This window comes from Anomalospiza imberbis, chromosome 4, assembly GCF_031753505.1.
Source record: "Anomalospiza imberbis isolate Cuckoo-Finch-1a 21T00152 chromosome 4, ASM3175350v1, whole genome shotgun sequence".
In the NCBI taxonomy this organism is placed as follows: domain Eukaryota; kingdom Metazoa; phylum Chordata; class Aves; order Passeriformes; family Viduidae; genus Anomalospiza; species Anomalospiza imberbis.
This window is the reverse complement of record NC_089684.1, coordinates 17,081,123-17,098,297: the sequence shown is the minus strand read 5'-3', so window position 1 is coordinate 17,098,297 and position 17,175 is coordinate 17,081,123. Positions and strand designations below refer to the sequence as shown.

At 40.0% G+C, this 17,175-nt stretch overlaps 1 protein-coding gene across 3 annotated transcripts in view; it reads right to left on the bottom strand.

Moving 5' to 3' along the window:
• FBXW7 (F-box and WD repeat domain containing 7) overlaps positions 1 to 17,175 on the bottom strand; it is a 176,940-nt gene that overhangs the window by 134,428 nt on the left and 25,337 nt on the right. Inside the window, exon 1 of one of the 3 annotated variants that reach the window (XM_068187283.1) lies at positions 11,011 to 11,149. The exons of the other annotated variants lie outside the window; for them this stretch is intronic. The gene's annotated coding sequence lies outside the window, so the exon portion shown is untranslated. Of the gene's footprint in view, positions 1 to 11,010; positions 11,150 to 17,175 lie in introns of those variants that run through there. 3 annotated transcript variants of the gene reach the window in all.

Below are 17,175 nucleotides of genomic sequence, written 5' to 3'. Positions count from 1 at the left end.
CCCCCTCCCCCCCCGCAATCCTCAAATCCTGGTCTCTCAGTAGTACAGATCAGTTCTTACACAAGTGTTCCTACTGTACCTGTATTTCTGATATATAGACTAGCCTCTTCCTTTGGCAGCTTGCAGTTAAGGATTACACGGACATAAGTCTTAAGAAACAGACTACAGGAAAGCATCAATATTTGGGATAATGATTTCAAGCCTAATAGGGTTAGGAAGTACAAGGGTACTTCACTAGAATTTGTATTACTCTGTGTAGAGATGAAGCACCAGCAGTGCAGCCTGCTATTTATTATTTATGAATGCTTCCTCTCCTCAAGTCAGCTTCCTTAATGTACTATTGATCCCCTAGTGCATGCAGATGGAGCCAGTGACTGACAACCACAGCTTCATAGAAGAAGTATCTGCAACATAAATTAATATTTTTAAGAATATCAAAGTAATTTTACCGGTGGGGAGGGTGTGTTTCTATCTATGGACAGAAGAATTGAAGTCCTACTCACAGTGACATTGTTAATGGAGGAACAAAAACATCAAAAACATCCTATAGTGCCACTTAAAACATGAAGACAGATTTGCTTAAATTTTACATTGGTGTTACCTCTTTATTTTTTTAATTAAATTTTTCTTGTGCCTGATCAACAAAACATTCAATAGAATTTTATTCCCTGTGTTTCACCTGAAATGAAAATCGCTTTCTATGAATCTTTTTATTACATTCCTGTTTCTAACCAAAGTAATAAATGTATCATGTTCTCCATAATATGCATTGACAGGACAGAGTAATGAACACAACATCCTCATAACTGTGGTTACCTTTCAGAATACCAGCAATTTTCATCATTATCTTAGCTCTCATGACTTGCACAAACTTGGTCAAGTCCAAACTTCAAAACAGAGAAGGGCTGCTTATGGTTTGAAAGAAACATTTATCATGCTAAAGAAGCTTTCAAGCAATATTCTTCATCGCAAGCCACAGAGTGTTTCTCTTTAAAAAAAATGCAAAGGAACCATGATTTTATGCTAAGCTAAGGCCATGCTCTCCTGTATGCAAAATCTCAATAGGCAAGCAGCCAGACACACTCTTAAGTGCTGATGAAATAGCACTTGGACAGAGTGGAAAAGGCAGTACACTAAGAAAAGTGCAAGTACCAACTAAAAAAAAAGTGCAGAATAGACATACATATAGAAACAATACATAAATTATGAAATATAGCTAGTGAACAAATAATCAAAAAAATACAGCTTTGAACTGGTGCAAAATAGCCTGTGATTACCAACAAACAATTAGGATAAAATCACTATATTATACACAAGACATTGTAAAATTTAAATGTCTAAACTTATTGCAAAGTTCTCAACACACAACACACCTGATACACAGTAAGATGCTCAAACTGAAAAAACCCAACAGGTATATTTGTTACATATTTAGGCAAAAGCAAGAGAATGCAAGAGAACCTAAACCTTCAGTGGGTTTAGTAGGATGGAAGATACTTTTCACAACAGCCAAAAGAGTTTTAAGGCAACTCTCCAAAAGATACCTGGAGCTTGCCACACAACAAGGCCAGCTCTCCTGATCTGTCTGCTTAAAGTTCCATTGCCTTGGAAAATCAATCCAACATGCACAGCAACTCCCTTTGCAATACCTGGCCAAGGAAAGGGTTGGCTTTATGCTTCCTTCAAATGAATGGATCTTCTCAAAGTTATGCTCAAATTGTTTCTTAATTTTTTTAAAGCTGCTTTCAATACATACCTAGCTTTTAATACAGTCAGAATATATTTGTTTGTGCGCAGCAAAAAATTACCACAAGATCAGAATGTAGGCTTCTTGAAAGGGAGATGACAGCAATCTGAATGAAGTTAAACAAATCTAATTAAGATAATAGAAGAACTTGTAGCTCTATGAACTTAACCTAAGCTGTATTTTTCTTCATAATCCAAAAGCTGCATTATTGGTACATATAAAAGAATTAAGACTCCTTTCATATACCAGTACAATATGTATATAGGCAAAAGATAAAATAGCTTATAATCTAAGGTTTGCTCCTGGCAACGAAAACTTTGAAATCCTACATTGGGAGAAGCAGAAAATTGCTTTAAAAATTACATCATGTGCTGAGCACTCAAGATTGCAACTTAAAGATCTGAAAATGGTCTTTGGGTATTTGAGTTCTCATGTCAGAGATAATAAAATAAAACAAATTTTAAAACCACCATCAAAAATAGACTAGTACACTGCCCCTTCTACAGACAGATTTCAAAGCAGTTACAGGAAAGATGTAAGAAGGCATGTCCAATTCCACCCAAGACACAACATGACAGAAGTGGTGGTTTTCAGCTTCATCAGCTTTTCTCAAGGCCCCTTCCTTCTTTTTGGGGAGAGATGAATGGGTAATCAAACTCAGGCTCATTCTTTCCCATCTTGCACAAGAGGAATCACCAAAAGAAAAAGAGAAAAAAAAAAAAAAAAAAAAGAAGCATTGAAAAAGACAACTCTTTGTTCCAAAACTGCAATTTGTACAAGCTTATGCCGGACAAACAGTGGCTGCACTTTCTAAGGCCCCATCTCACACCTGACCTCTTTTGTTGATAACAAGTTTTCTAACAAAGTTTTTCTCACTCCATGTGTTCAGTTGCGTTTATTGCAGGCAAGCAAGGAAGCAAGCAAGAGAAAAACCCCAAACCAAAACAAAACCCACAACATCACCAACATTTTTTTGACTGTGACTAATTCCTGTGGCCCCTGGTCTTACCTCTCTTGCTAACTTCCCTAAATTTGCTTTCCAGATGAATTATATTTACCTTTTCATCTGGTCTATCTAAGTAAAAAAATCACAGCCCTTTAACAATTCCCAGCACCTGCTAAAATATGAGAAAGTCCTTTCTACCACCTTCCAGCTATGTGAGACAATAAAAGGTTTAGCTCACACAGTGAGTTCAGTCTAATGAGAGCAATCAGTGTGGGGCTTGTGAGGATGACTCCTGGGAGAGGAGGAGATGATCCAGTGGCAGATTTCTGAATGTCTTTTCTAGTGGGCTTAAGAACAACAAAACTCATCATTTGGCTTGGGAGCTAAAATCACTTAGCTTGAGTGGTGCTGTTGATAGACATGTGGTTCCTGGCATTACATAGGAAGCCTACACTTGAGTCATGAACACAGGCAGCAGCAACCCCTCACACCCAATTATGTATGGAGCTCTTACAACTAAATACAGCAACATCTGCACAGGAGCTGTTCCTCTCCTACAGGAATGGACTTCCAGCTTTACTGAGTAGTCTCTCCCTTCTCTTCTTGCTGCCTCCATAAAATCTATGTGTAAAAGACAGTTTTCTACACAGCACTGGAAAAAAGCTGGAGATTATAAACTAATTGAATACAAAAACTCAGCAATGCTTCAAGTAAAGAATAAATTCATACCACCCTATACTACCTCCACATATTCAGTATACTGAAAATATTAGATCATAAGTATTAAAAGTCATTGAACATATCCCCATGTGCCTGTTTTTAGGTGATGGTGATTTTCCTCCTTTAGAGTTTTAGGAAAGAATTTGGGATAAGCATTTATCTGATTTCCAGAGTACAACCCAGTGTTGAAATAGTAACTGTTTTCCTCAGAGGTAACCCTTAGGGCAAGCACTGAATGTTTCTTTCCTTCAGAGCTCTTGTTTCAGGCTAGCTGCTTATTTAAGAAGGAAACACTATCAATTTATGCTTGATACTTCTTTTTTAAGTTGACTTACTTATGAGAGTTACCCCTTTTCAAGCAACAACAGTAAAACAAAATCCCACAATACTGTAAAAGAAAACCGACATCTTAGAGAAAGAGGGATGTTGCTACAACACCTTAGCCTGCAATAAATATCAAGAGGAAACAATTAGCTTGGCATCTGAGCGCAAATTTCAGAGCCACCCACTTCCATTACTACTGATGGAAACAAGGATGAGGACAACCAGCTTCTCAATGCAGACACTGTCACATTTGTCAGGACGCTAAGTTTTCCTCAAACAGCACAGAATAACAACCAGGCAACTCCTGCTACACCCTTGGAAGAGAATGCTGCTGGCCTGGTGAGGCTGAAATATGAATCTTAAATGGTGGTTTTCAAACCCTTCATGTAGCATTGCCAGAAGTAACAGTGCCCAGACTTTGCATCTGACCCCTGGTGCCCTTGTTTCCCTGGGGCAAATGGGGAGGGATGAGAAGCAACAGGGACCTCTCTTATGTGTCACAAAAGCCTGATGTGTACAGACTATCACCAGATTGACTCCATTGCCTTTTCACAGGTGGGTCATGCTAAGTGACAAGAAAGGTGTGACCACACTCCTTCCCTGTTACTGGAAAAAATACCACATCATCCAGCAAGGTGTATTTCTAGGAAGAACAGGCAAAACACGAGAAGCGATCTGTGGCAAAACAGTCAACCATTTGATGCAGAAATTATCATGTCAAATCACACAATAAAGCAAGACCTGCAATTCTTTTTGTTCACTGTAATTTCAAGCAATATTCAGAATGAACAGATTCTTTAAAAATGCAACTTACTCTCATTCATAATCTAGGTCTTCACAGAGCTGCAGATAGAGGTTAGATTTATGAAAGTCAGTTTTTCAGCAACATTTTTTGAAAATGCCAAAACAAGCAAAAAATAACACACCAAAAGCAAGAGAGATGTAAATTATCCATGTCAGGGTGTGAAATATAGCAGACCTTCAGTTTTGATTAACCAGTAGGAATACTTCAAATAGGAAACATTCCAAGTCAATTTCAAAGTTCAAGAGAGAAGGACAGGAGGCTTACAAAGATCAGCATTTCCACTATATCTCACGTTAAATCAAGAAACATAACAACGAAGCTATTCTAATCCTCTATCCTCTTCAGGCTGCATGAAACTAGTGGATTGGCCTTTATTGTGCTTGAGACATAAAAAACTCAGAGAAGACTGGCTACTTCAAATAAAAGCTAAGAACATTAACATAACCATTATCAAATAACAAATATTTTCCCTCATTTCTCAATTCTAGCCCCACCTGCAGGCTTACATTTAGGCAAAATATTTACTATAAATACCGCCTTTTGCAATACTCTGAAGAGGCTATTCACTGCCAAGTGCATTTTCATTGACCCTTTGGAAGTCATGGTCCAGATCTTTCTGCACAGCTTTACCCATAGCTACACTTAATACAACCTGTATGACTGAATCACATGGGAAAATGCTAGTATATCACTAGTAGGTTAAGATACTGGTTAAAGGTTTAAAAAACTACTTTTACTTTATGATTCAAGTTCATCACAACACAATTATGTTCTATGCCCTTGTCAGCTTTCTCAGTAGCAGAAGGGGGCCACATGTAACAACAGAAAACATTAACAGATGTTGATGCAAGAGGGAAAAAAGCACTTTGCCTGTTCACTTTTTTCATATGAGATCATAAATCTGGTAATCCTAGAAAGGGAACTGTGTCTTCCAGCTAAAAAGAAAGTTAAGGTAATTCAAAGCCATCAGTCAGAGAAAGTGGGCTTTTTGCAAACTGTATTTCCTGGATAATACTCCACATTTTAACAAAATGAACTAAATTAACTTCATCTCTAAAAATGAAATAGATAAAAACACAAAGTACAATCAAATCAAGATAAACAGAAATTACACTCTTTCATCAGCCTCCTCCTAACAAACAAATCTGCATATATTTAGATGCAGTGCAGAATTTTTTCACAAAAATACATAGTATACCCCCTCTTAAACTGAGGTTGAGTAGCAAGGAACAACCTACAAGGTCATTCTGTATTTATGACTGTTACATACATACTGAATCTCTTAATATACCTTCTACTGCTTTCATCTATGCCAAAAGCAGAGAGTGATTCAAAAAGGTCTGAGGAAATAGTTAATCTCTCCTAAACTATCAAATGCATGTATCAATTTATTCACAGAACCCAAGAAAAAGGACAATTAGCTCCTCCCTACCTCTGTATGCCATGCCATCTATTTTCTACACGGAAAAATTAAGGTATTATCATGCATGAGCATAACCTAGACAACACAAGCTACAAGAGCAGGACAGATGCTTCAGTACAAGCCTTATGTGTGCCAGAACACAAAACTGAAGAAATCTCCATCCCTAATGACTGGAGCTAAACACACACCAGCACAGGGGCATTAACTTCCACTACAGTCACATCTTGAATTTTACTGAACTAGAGCAGCCCAGAGTCAGAGCTCATGGCAGGGACGTTCTCCGGAGGTTGCTGCAGGCTGACAGGCAGTGGCAGCAGAACCACTTACACTAGCTTCAAAAACATACTTCATTCCCCTCTCAAGTGTTTCCATCCCCATGTCACCCTTGGCCTTGTGCTGGAACAAGAATCTGTGTAGATTGCACAAGCGTTTTAGATGCTATTGAGATAATTAATTTTATCCTGCAACAGTTCTGAAATCTAGATCACTGCACAGATGCTCCAAAACTTCTAGAAGTCAAAAGTCAGAAGCTGATCAGCAGAATTTATTTCACAATCGCTGCCTACTTTAAAGTGATTAAAAACTGTAGCCTAACACTAGTTTTAACCTTAGAAGCTTTGTTGCTTATGCCAGGTTACAGAGTCATTGATTCCTTGTTTCAAACTCTTCGCTCTTGCCCTTCCATACAGAGGGGAATACAGAGGTATGATTGTTCATTTAGTCAGACAGAGAAAAATAAGAAAAGTTGCATTTGGATAAAAAACACAAGGAAAAAAGAAGGCCACAATTCATAAAATGGCCAATCTAGATCAGCGTGCTGTGCTGCACATGACTTCATCACACAACACAGAGGGGATGGTGACATGGAGGGTAGAATACAGCCGGGGAGGAGGTTGGGGACATTGCTGTTTGGGACAGCAGGTTTACCACAGGAAATCAAACACAACCAAATCCATGGATGTCATATACCACATTGATGAAATCACTTGTTGCTCTGTTCCTCACTTCCTTGTCAAAAAACCTGGACTAATGCTTATTATGTTTAGGGCACTTGGGTAAAGTAAGGAAATTAAAGACTAAGTTATTTACTTAATATAATATAAAAGAGCTGATAGGAAAGGAAGGATACGATTCTTCTTGAAGGCAGGACAAGAAAAAGACAGCTAACACTAGCTGTAGCTTTTCTTCCTTTTCCTGTGACCAAAGAATAGGAGAAATAGTTGTTAAGGGGTTTGACGTGCTGAAGACAGCTTGTCAGGGAGAAGAACATTCAAAAACTGTGAAGCCACAGCAATAAACATTCCAAACTCGGCTCAGAGGATGCTTGAGCTGGATGTGATCTGATGTGCTATTGAAAGCACTCCAGGCATTTAATTGTCCACAGTTGCCATTGCATTAGAGCAGTAACTGGACCCACCATCAGGGGAAGAAGAGAACTGAGAATAAGCACCCTTGCAAAATCCACATCTGATTACATGCGTTTTAACAGTTTGTATTCTTATAATTAAGCCAAAGTATTGAATTTCTCTACAGTTCTGAAAATCTTTGGTCCCAGAATATCAAATTTACAAGTCATCTTTAGAATATGTGACTAATTGGTTTTCAAACTTCAGGAACTACTTTCTCCCTAGAGCAAGATCAAGACACAGTGCTGGGATATACTTCGTACAATGCATCCCAGGCAACCCATTCCCAGTTCAGTTTCTTAAATGTGATGCTGAAGAACATAAAACCTACAGGATAGCACTGGATCTTGTTAGACCAGCTGATATTTTATTGCTTGGTTTATTCTTCATTGTTTGGGGACTCGCTTTTTACCTCTTTTAGTTAGTTGGCAGTGGGTGAGAAGGTGACAATGACACCAAGACCTTTAGGGACATAAAAAGAGTCAATTGTCATTCATTTGCATGGTCTCCATTCAAACCAAAACTCATTCCATTTCATTTGTTGCTGCAATGTAAATAGAGTGCTAAAGGACACAGTCAAGGTGAAGTCACAGTTTGCTCATACTGTTTCTTTTCTCTGCCATAACTTAACTAAATCAACTTCAAGTAAACTAAATGCTTTAGTTAATTAATCAGTGTAACCAATTTACCATTTTCCATTTATACCTAAGAATTCATACACTAGAAAATTCCACTCCCTCCCTTTCTGTTAGCTGGTCTAATAAAGGATATTACTCTTCTTTCCTCTCCTGCCCTTCACTGTACAACAAGCCTGGTTTTACTCTCACTCTTCTATCCCATCACAGCTGCAATATTGTTATGATTTGCTGCATTCACTCTTCAGGATAGCTAGTACAACCTGTGTCTCATGCATTCCACAACAGAAAAATTTCAAGTAATTCCAAAACTCTTAGGCATTAAGCTTTCAAACTGGCATGAGAAAAATTAGTTACAATCTGGGCACAAATATTGCATTTCTCAGTGACTAAAACAGAAATCAACAAGACACCAGGAAACCTTCTCTCACATGTTTTCTTGGAGTTTTTAACTGGTGTGTCTTGGAGCCTTCCAATCAATCTATCTTCAGTGTTTCAGTTTTACAAAAATATTAAACTTCTGATTCATTAGCTAGGCATGACTTTGTCAAAACACATAAATGCTATTATCTGCTGATGTTGTTTCACATGAACACCAGTGATACAACCAGGAGCATGTGAGGAGTATGAAGGATTATAGAGCCCTGAGAGTGACAGGAACTCTGGAGCACAGGTAGATTTTTATAATCAATCCTCCCAGTCAAATGGTTTTGAAAGAGCCAGTTGAATCTGGAAAATCACAAAATAGTTCCTGGACCGGTACCACCGCCAGGGGCTCAGCTACCTGGACCATGGGACTTGCTTTGAGAAACCTGGTTCTACCAAGGGCTGATGTGGTCCATCTGTCAGAGAAGGGGAAGCGTGTCTCCAGTCATAGCCTCACCAAGCCAGGGAAGAGGGCTTTAAACCAACAGTGCTGGGGGCGAGGAACTTCAATTTATCCCACTCATACCATTTTGATGTCAGTGCTAGCAAAAGAAGTCCAGAGCCTGAAGCGGGATCACAAGTCAGTCAGAGAGCACCTGAAGGGCACCACAAGGCAATTCCAGCCACTTCAGCCATTCAGTTGGCTTCATGGTGGGCCCAACTGAAATGCCTCTAGTCAAACGCAGGCAGCGTGGGGAATACAAAAAAGAGGTCACTGTGATCTTATTGGCACCATGTAGATGTGGTGGGATAGCTCCCACGACTGGAGTGCTGGAATGGAAGGATACAGGCTCTTAAGGAAGGACAGGCGGAGTAGACAAGGAGGGGTGCTGCCCTCTATGTTAGTGGCCAGCTGAAGCGCATGGACGTCTGCCTGTGGATGGATGAGGAGTTGATCAAGATGTGGGTCAGGATTAAAGGGAGGGCAGGGACAGGTGCAAAGCATAACATCCTTGTCTCAAAACTGGATAAAAATTGATTTGAGAGGTGGACTGCTCAGTGGGCAAGGAATTGTCTGGATGGTCACACTCAAAAAGTTGTGGTCAACAGCTCAACATCTAAGTGTAGACCAGTGATAAGGGGCTGAAATTGGGACCAGCACTGTTCGACAGCTTTGTTGGTGATCTGGACAGTGGTACTGAATGCTCCCTCACCAAGTTCACTGACAACACCAACCTGTGTGGTGTGATCAACACTTTGCCACTCCAGAGGAATCTGGGCAGGCTTGAGAAGTGGGGCCACCTGAACCTCATGAAGTTCAACAACGCCAAGTGCAAGGTCCTGCACCTGGGTGAAGGCAACCCCAAGCACCAATACAGGCTGGGCAGAGAACAGATTGAGAGCAGCCCTGATTAGAAAGACTTGGGGATGTTAGTTGAGGAGAAGCTCAACATGACTCATCAATGTGCACTTGGCAACCCAGAAAACTGTATTCTAAGGCTGCATCAGAAGCAGCGTGGACTGCAGGGCAAGGGAGGGGATTCTGCAGAATTGTGACCCTATTAGAACAGGGTCAGCAGAGATCTAGAAAGATGATCAGAGGGGTGAAGCACCTCTCCTGTCAGGACAGGCTGAGAGAGCTGAGGTTGCTCAGCCTGGAAAAAAGGAGGGCTCTGAGGAGGCCTTATTGCATCCTTCCAGCACCTAAAGGGGGCCTACAAGAAAGCTGGACAGGGATTTTTTATGAGGGCATGTAGAGATAAGACAAGGAACACTGGTTCTAAACTGAAAAGGAATGCATTAAGATTAGATATTAGGAAAAACTCTTTACTTTAAGTGTTGTGAGGTAATGGCACAGGCTACTTAGAGAACCTGCAGATGCCCCATCCCTGGAAGTGGTGAAGGTGAGGGTGGATGAGGCTCTGAGCAACTTGGTCTAGTGGAAGGTTTCCTGCCCATAGCAGGGGAAGTCAAAACTAGATAATTTTAAGGCCCCTTCCAACACAAACCATTCAGCATTCTGCAATGAAAGACACTGAACATTAGTCTCTCTAGCTAAGTAGCAGAATCTTTGAAGCATGTCAGATAAGCTGAATTTTTTTAGGCACTTTCCATGGAATCTGAAAGGTATATTCTTTCAGCTTCCCCACTAAGTTTATATTCCTAGCCTTAGTTCTTTCTACTCAAACTTTTAATGCAAAGTTTGCAATTTGTGTGCAATGTAAATGAGTCACATATTGAACCCATTAGCCAAAATACTGGGACACTGAGGAGCAGAAAACATTGTATAATCACCTCTAGGTATAAATGAGGCCCATAACTATGTCAAACCATCCTGCTCACAGTTTTTAACTGGAAGTTTTTATTTTTATTTTAGCATTTCCTACAGTTCAAAAGTTCACACAAATTTAAGGAAGCATTTCCCTTAAATTTTTCCCATAAGAATCATTTTCTATTGAAGTTTATATTCAGCTAAATATTTCATCATCCTCCAGTAGCAGGCAAATCAGCATATACTTCACAACTTCAGTTTAAGAGACAACTTTAAGTATGTTATTATATATTCATATATTTAGTGCAACTGAAACTGAATTATAAAAGTGACTTTCTGACCCAAACTAAATTGGCACTTGTTTACCTTGAAAATGCCTGGCTGTAAGTTGCAGCAGTTGAGGAACTACTTCATAAGCAGCTCAGTCCACAACACAGACAGAGGTGTTCTATTGTATCATTAGCTCTCTCACTCAATTAAGACCATTCCAGGAGGCAGTCCCAGGATGAGCTTAGTCTTTGAGCTATCCTGGAAAAGTTCTTCTTTTGCCATCCCTGCAAGCAGACAGCAGTGGCCACCATCAAAACAGCCAGGCTGTTTTGTGTCAGGGCAACACAGATGCTCTTCAGCTTTATCTCACTGGAGGCAAGTCACCCTCCCAGAGGCCATTTAAGGAAAAAGACCACAAGCAGCAGCACGTTCTTCACAAGTATTAAAAACAAAGGGCTGGCTATAATTTTAAACCACTAGCTGCAGTGTTCTCTTGCAAAAAGACTTTGACAGCTGAAGAATATTTTGCATGATGTTCAGCTCTGGAACAAAGTGGAGTAATATGTATGAAGAACCCTCCTGGAAATGTACTTGTACATTCCCAAAGTAAAAAGGAAAAAAGTACATGAAGTTACTAATTTGTATTGTTTGAAGTGGTAAAGAACAGAATTCTAAATTCAATTTGCCATTGGTATCTAATTAATTTGCAAAAAACACTCAGATCTTTCTGTGCATAATAGTTTAGTGAAAGTACAATTTAATTTAATTATTCAAAATGCATCTAGCTCAAGATTTGAACGATTGAAAACATTACACAAAAAGATTAAAATATTTTTAAATGGAGTTCCAAAGGGGATATAAAAAAAAAAAATTAACAAAAACCCAACCACAACATTGATTAATCAGCACTTACTACAACTACTTAATCATCAACAAAAGGACTATCCCAGAAGATTCTATTTAAAAAAAAAAAAAAAAAAAACAAAAACAAAAAACATTACTTTTTTACTGAGAATACTGAGTGAAGAAAATATTAGGGAATTAAGTTATTAGGTTTGTAGAAGAAAACTACTTGTCAAGTTAAACCAGAGACAACTGGCAACTTGCTGGGCAACTTCACCTTTGCACCTTTTTACTTAAACATGTAAAATCATCAAAAATTGATTTTTATGAAAACTCTTTTGGAAATAATTAAAGCATTGTTTTAAGTTACCTTCCTTTTACTGCAAAGTATTATTGTTGACAAAGTTAACAATGAACACAATTCACAAACCAAATAACATAAGCACACAAAAGGTCCAAACAAGGGTCAGTCTTGATGGACACATGAAAGCATGGAGGCTGCCAGAAGGGGATGGTATTCCCAAAGTGAGTGTGACCCTTGGCCAAACCCATCAAGAGCAGCTCCCTTTAAAAAGCTCATTCATTAACTTCCAAGGGCTAATGACTCCAGTGTCTTCCAGGAAGGCAGCTAAGAGCTTTGCCAGTCTAGGCACTGCTGGCTGGCATTGAAGGAAAGGATGGGAGGTGTCTGTACTCCCTTCCACAGCTTAGATCTCCTGTGGGACCAAAATTCAAAGTTTTGGAGCTCAACCTGCTTCATATTAGGTAGCATAGATCAAATAAGAGCTTGCATAGATTCCAAAATATAAAAGACTAGTTTTAACAGTAGAGAGAACAAAGAGTATTTACCCATAATTGTACCCTACTCCACCCTTGGCTCCACTGAAGACAAACTTCTCTCCAGATATCAAAAATGCCAAATACATTTCCTTCTGAAAGCTACAACTCCTGTGAAGACAAGCATCTTCCTACACTAATTTATACCAGACAGAGCTGCTTATACTGTATCAGTGCTCAAATTTATAAGCTTCTAGGTCCAACGTATTAATTTTCAAGTCATAAAACGAATAGACTAGAAATATTTTCAAGTACCTTCAGGTGTTATGGGCCTTTTACTGTGATAGAAAAGTAACAAAGATATTTTTACTCTGCATAACTGACAATCTACCCTGCAGAGAGCCTCTCTGGCAGACTCTTCTCAGAGACAGATAGTGACAGCACGAAGGCTACAAATGCAAGTTCCAAGAACAGAAATTTTGACTATGTGTGCTGAAAAAAAGTCTTAACACTATAGCCAAATATTGAAGCAGGCTTTCTAGAGAATCTGTGGAATACCTGGCCTTGGAGGCATTTAAAAACTTATCCTAGATAGCAGCACTGAGCAACTTTATCTAAGCTGGTCCTGCTTTGAGTGGGGGTCTGGACTAGCTGACCTCCAAAGTCCCTTCTAATCTAAATTGTCTTATGCACCATGAAAAAAATTGCCTTATGACTCTATGAAACTGAAAGGAGGATGGGGGGGAGGGGTGAGGTGGTGGCGTGTCAACTGTACCACACTGTAGAGCTATACATTAACATATACATACCACCTTACAGAAAAATGTTTTAATTTGCATGTAAAAGGAAAAGTGTTGCAGGAATACTTAGTAATATTTTTTAGACAGCCTACTGTCTCCTCAGTGTTCTTCTGTTCCATCTCCTAATAATCAAAGTTGAGCCTTTCTAATGACAACAGTCAATACCATCTAATCAGCAAAAATTTCAATCTCAACTTTCTTATAAAAAAGTCACCACTTGCTTTTACAACAGAAGATTGACAGACCTTTTAAAAATCTTACCAAATGAACTGTATTCAATGTTCTAATGATTTACAGTTGATTGCCAAAAGAGGGAAAAGCCATAAGAAAAAAGTAAAGTAAAAAAGTATAAGCAGTATTTTTTGGATGTAATGGATGTGAAGACACAGAGATGAGGCCACTAGGAACAACCCATGGCCAGAAGCCTTTTCCTTCTGCAGCTGTGCAAGCAAACTGAAGCACATCCCAGCACTCCACCCAAAGCAGAGAGACAGGGAAACACAGGGTATTTCTGATATATTTGTTTGGTGCTCAGTTACACTGATAGGTGTCAATAGCAGTTGATTTGCTGCTCTTTGACTCTCCCTTACATTAGTCCATCATCACTGAAGCTCTGGCCCCTACTACTGACTAGAGAGCCAGATATTCAACCTCCTCAGAAAAAAGAAAAAAAAAAATAGACTAGTTTAGACTTAAGGGATTCTCAAGAGGTCTCTAATCCAACCTTCTATTTAAATGATAGTTCAATACAGAATTCAGGTCAAGTTGTACAGGATTTTGGCCAGTCAAGGCTCGAAAACCTCCAAGGACCTGGTGGAAAGTCTGCACTTTGCAGTGCTAGTCCATTGATGTATATAAAAGCTTACCAATTAAGGATGCAAGAGAAAGGGAATGCTGTAAGAAGAACTGAAACAGAATTCAATAAATGTAAATGCATGTGCAATTAGAAATAGAAAGGAATCTAGTGATTTTCAAAAATCCTTCCCAGTTTTAAACAATAAAGTGTTATGTATTCACATTGTGTGAACACACATGTTTTATATATACAAAAACAGCACAGAAAATATTTCAATATGGACAGGCACAGAGCCAAACACAGTTTGTGCCAACAGTCATGCTATCTCCTCCACTGCCTCCTGGAAGCATTGCCCAAACACTTTTGAAATGGCTTGTTGTACAAGAATATAATTCAGCATGCAGCAATAGTCCGAGACTGATACAGCAAGAGCAAAACTGCATTTGTAAAGGCCTGTTAAAAGGACACTGCAGCAATCATGATGCCAGATGATGAGAGTTAACTATGTGCATAGAATATGAATCTCATGTTTTCTGCAGGAAAAATGAAGGTGATTTCATGTATAAAACAACAGCAGCAGTTCTGTCCTTTGTGCAGACACACCGTTTCTAAAACCTCTATCGAGGCAGCATAAGCCATGCTGCACGGGGGACCACATTTATGTTTCTGGCAGTTTTTCTGTCCAGCAGGCTGCTATAAATACTCAGCCCGTTCCTTATTATAGCTTCTACCAGACACAAAAAGACCCTTCCCACCTCTGCAAAAATGCTCTGGGGTGGTGTTTCTCAGGACTGCCGTAGCAGCAAGCAGAAGCAGAGCAGGACCTGCCACTGGGAGGAGCTGTAGCCATACACGATTTTAAATCCCTGCCCTCCACTCAGGACTGAGAACCTGCCAGGAGTTACCATTCCTGCAAACCAGGTTCTGTCAGCAAACCAGAGGCTGCCTGCTGCAATACACCAAGCCGACTGAACAAGCACACAGAAGTAATTCTGTGCTCTATGAAACAGAGGCCAGACTTCTGCACATTAAAATAGTCCATCATTTGTGATCTTCTCTAGGTTAGTTCAGTTTTGTCTGAAGCTACACTGTCTGAACAAGTGTAAAGAAGCAAGTAATCCAAGCACAAAAAGGTACTGAATCCACAAGTGTAAAAATCAGTTTCTCCATAATGCTGCTTTCAACAATAGATGAAGCACTGCAAACTAAAAAAAAAAAAAAAAAAAAAAAAAAAAAATTAAATCCTATCAATGTTTCTCCCTTTGACCACACCTTCACAAATCAGCCAACAGAAACACTTCAGCATTCTACACATTATCTATGAATATAGGGAACAACAATGGCCAGACCCTTGGAATGGCAGCTTACAAAAGAAGACTGAAAAAATGGACTTTAGTTAGAAGCAGTGAGTATTTTCCTTCCTTTTTTTTTTTTTTTTTTTTTTTTTGGTTTGGTTTGGTTTTGTGTGTGTGTGTGTATGTGTGACTGCATCTAGCACAGCATAGGAAAACTGGCAAGGTTCAGCAAGACTCTTTTCACAGCACACCCTGAGGACACAGACACCTGCCCCCTGCTGCTTTCATCTCCTCAACCCTGGTACCCAATCCCTACAGTATGGATAAAGAGACACCTCAGCCATGCATGGCCCTCCTGGCATCCTGGTCCCTCTTTGGCAAGATGCAAGTTACCCTCAGAGCATTGTATCACCCAGCAGAGCCATGAACTGCCACTGGTAATGGCTTTGGATGCAGCTGTCTCACTGGGTGCTCACATCCATCACCATTGGCAATGCTACAGAACCACTCTGGCTTCGATGACAAGAGTGAGGAAAGGAAAACACCACTCTTTCAAAAGCAAAAAGCATGTGTGTATGGAGGAAAAAAACTAATTACTATTTGTCCTGTCTACAGCAAGTAGAGAGCTAAAAACGGAACAGAGTTTAAAGAAAGGTGACACTGAGAAAAAGGGGGCAAAAAGGTAGGGCAAGTCTGTAGATCGCAAAGTGACAGAAGAAACTGGCTATGAAAAACATGGACTTTCCTTCAGTGGCAGCTTAAAAAAAGATCAAAACATTCCTTTGGGTCACAACAGTCTCAAGCAGCACTACAGGCTCAGGTAAGAGAGTGGCTGAAGAGCTGCCTAGCAGAAAAGGAACTGGAGGTGCTGGTCAACAGCAGCTGAACACGAGCCAGTGTGTGCTCAGGTGGCCAAGAAGGCCAATGCCATCCTGGCCTGGATCAGCAATAGTGTGGCCAGCAGGACCAGGGCAGTGATTGTCCCCCTCTATTCAGCACAGGTGAGGGCCCACCTTGAGTCCTGTGTTCAGTTTTGGGCCCCTCACTACAAGAAGGACATTGAGGGGCTGGAGCAGGTCCAGAGAAGGGCAATGGAGCCAGGGAAGAGCCTGGAACACAAGTCCTCTGAGAAGTGGCTGAGGGAGCTAGGCTTATTTAACCAGGAGGAAAGGAGGCTCAGTAGGGAACTCATTGTTTTCTGCTACAACCTCCTTTCAGGTACCTGTAAAGTGGGGTCAGTCTCTTCTGCCAAGTAACAAGCAATAGATGAAAAGAAACTGGCCTCAAGTTGCAACAGGGGAGGTTTAGATTGGGTATTAGGATAAATGTCTTCCCTGAAAGGGTGGTCAGGCATTGGAATAAGCTACTCAGGGAAGTGGTGGAATCGCCATCTGTGGAAATGTTCAAAATGTGCATGGATGTGACATTTGGGGACAAGGTTTAGTGCTGAATAAGGCAGTGCTGGATTAATGGTTGGACTTGATCTTGGAGATCTTTTCCAACCTCAATGATTCTATGGGTCTGAGAGATGCTGTCTAGATTTTTGTCTTGAAGAAGTCCAAAGTCCCTTCTGCCCCTATTTTCTCTTAATGAGCACATGTGAGAAGATAACAGGAAGTTAATACATTTTCTAGTGACATTTTATCCAGGACAGACTGTCACATCCCAAACAGCATTTCACTAAATAATGAGGAGAGGCCTCAGCAGCACAGCTGGTAGTGCTCTCTAGTGGAGATAAAGGAGGAAATGC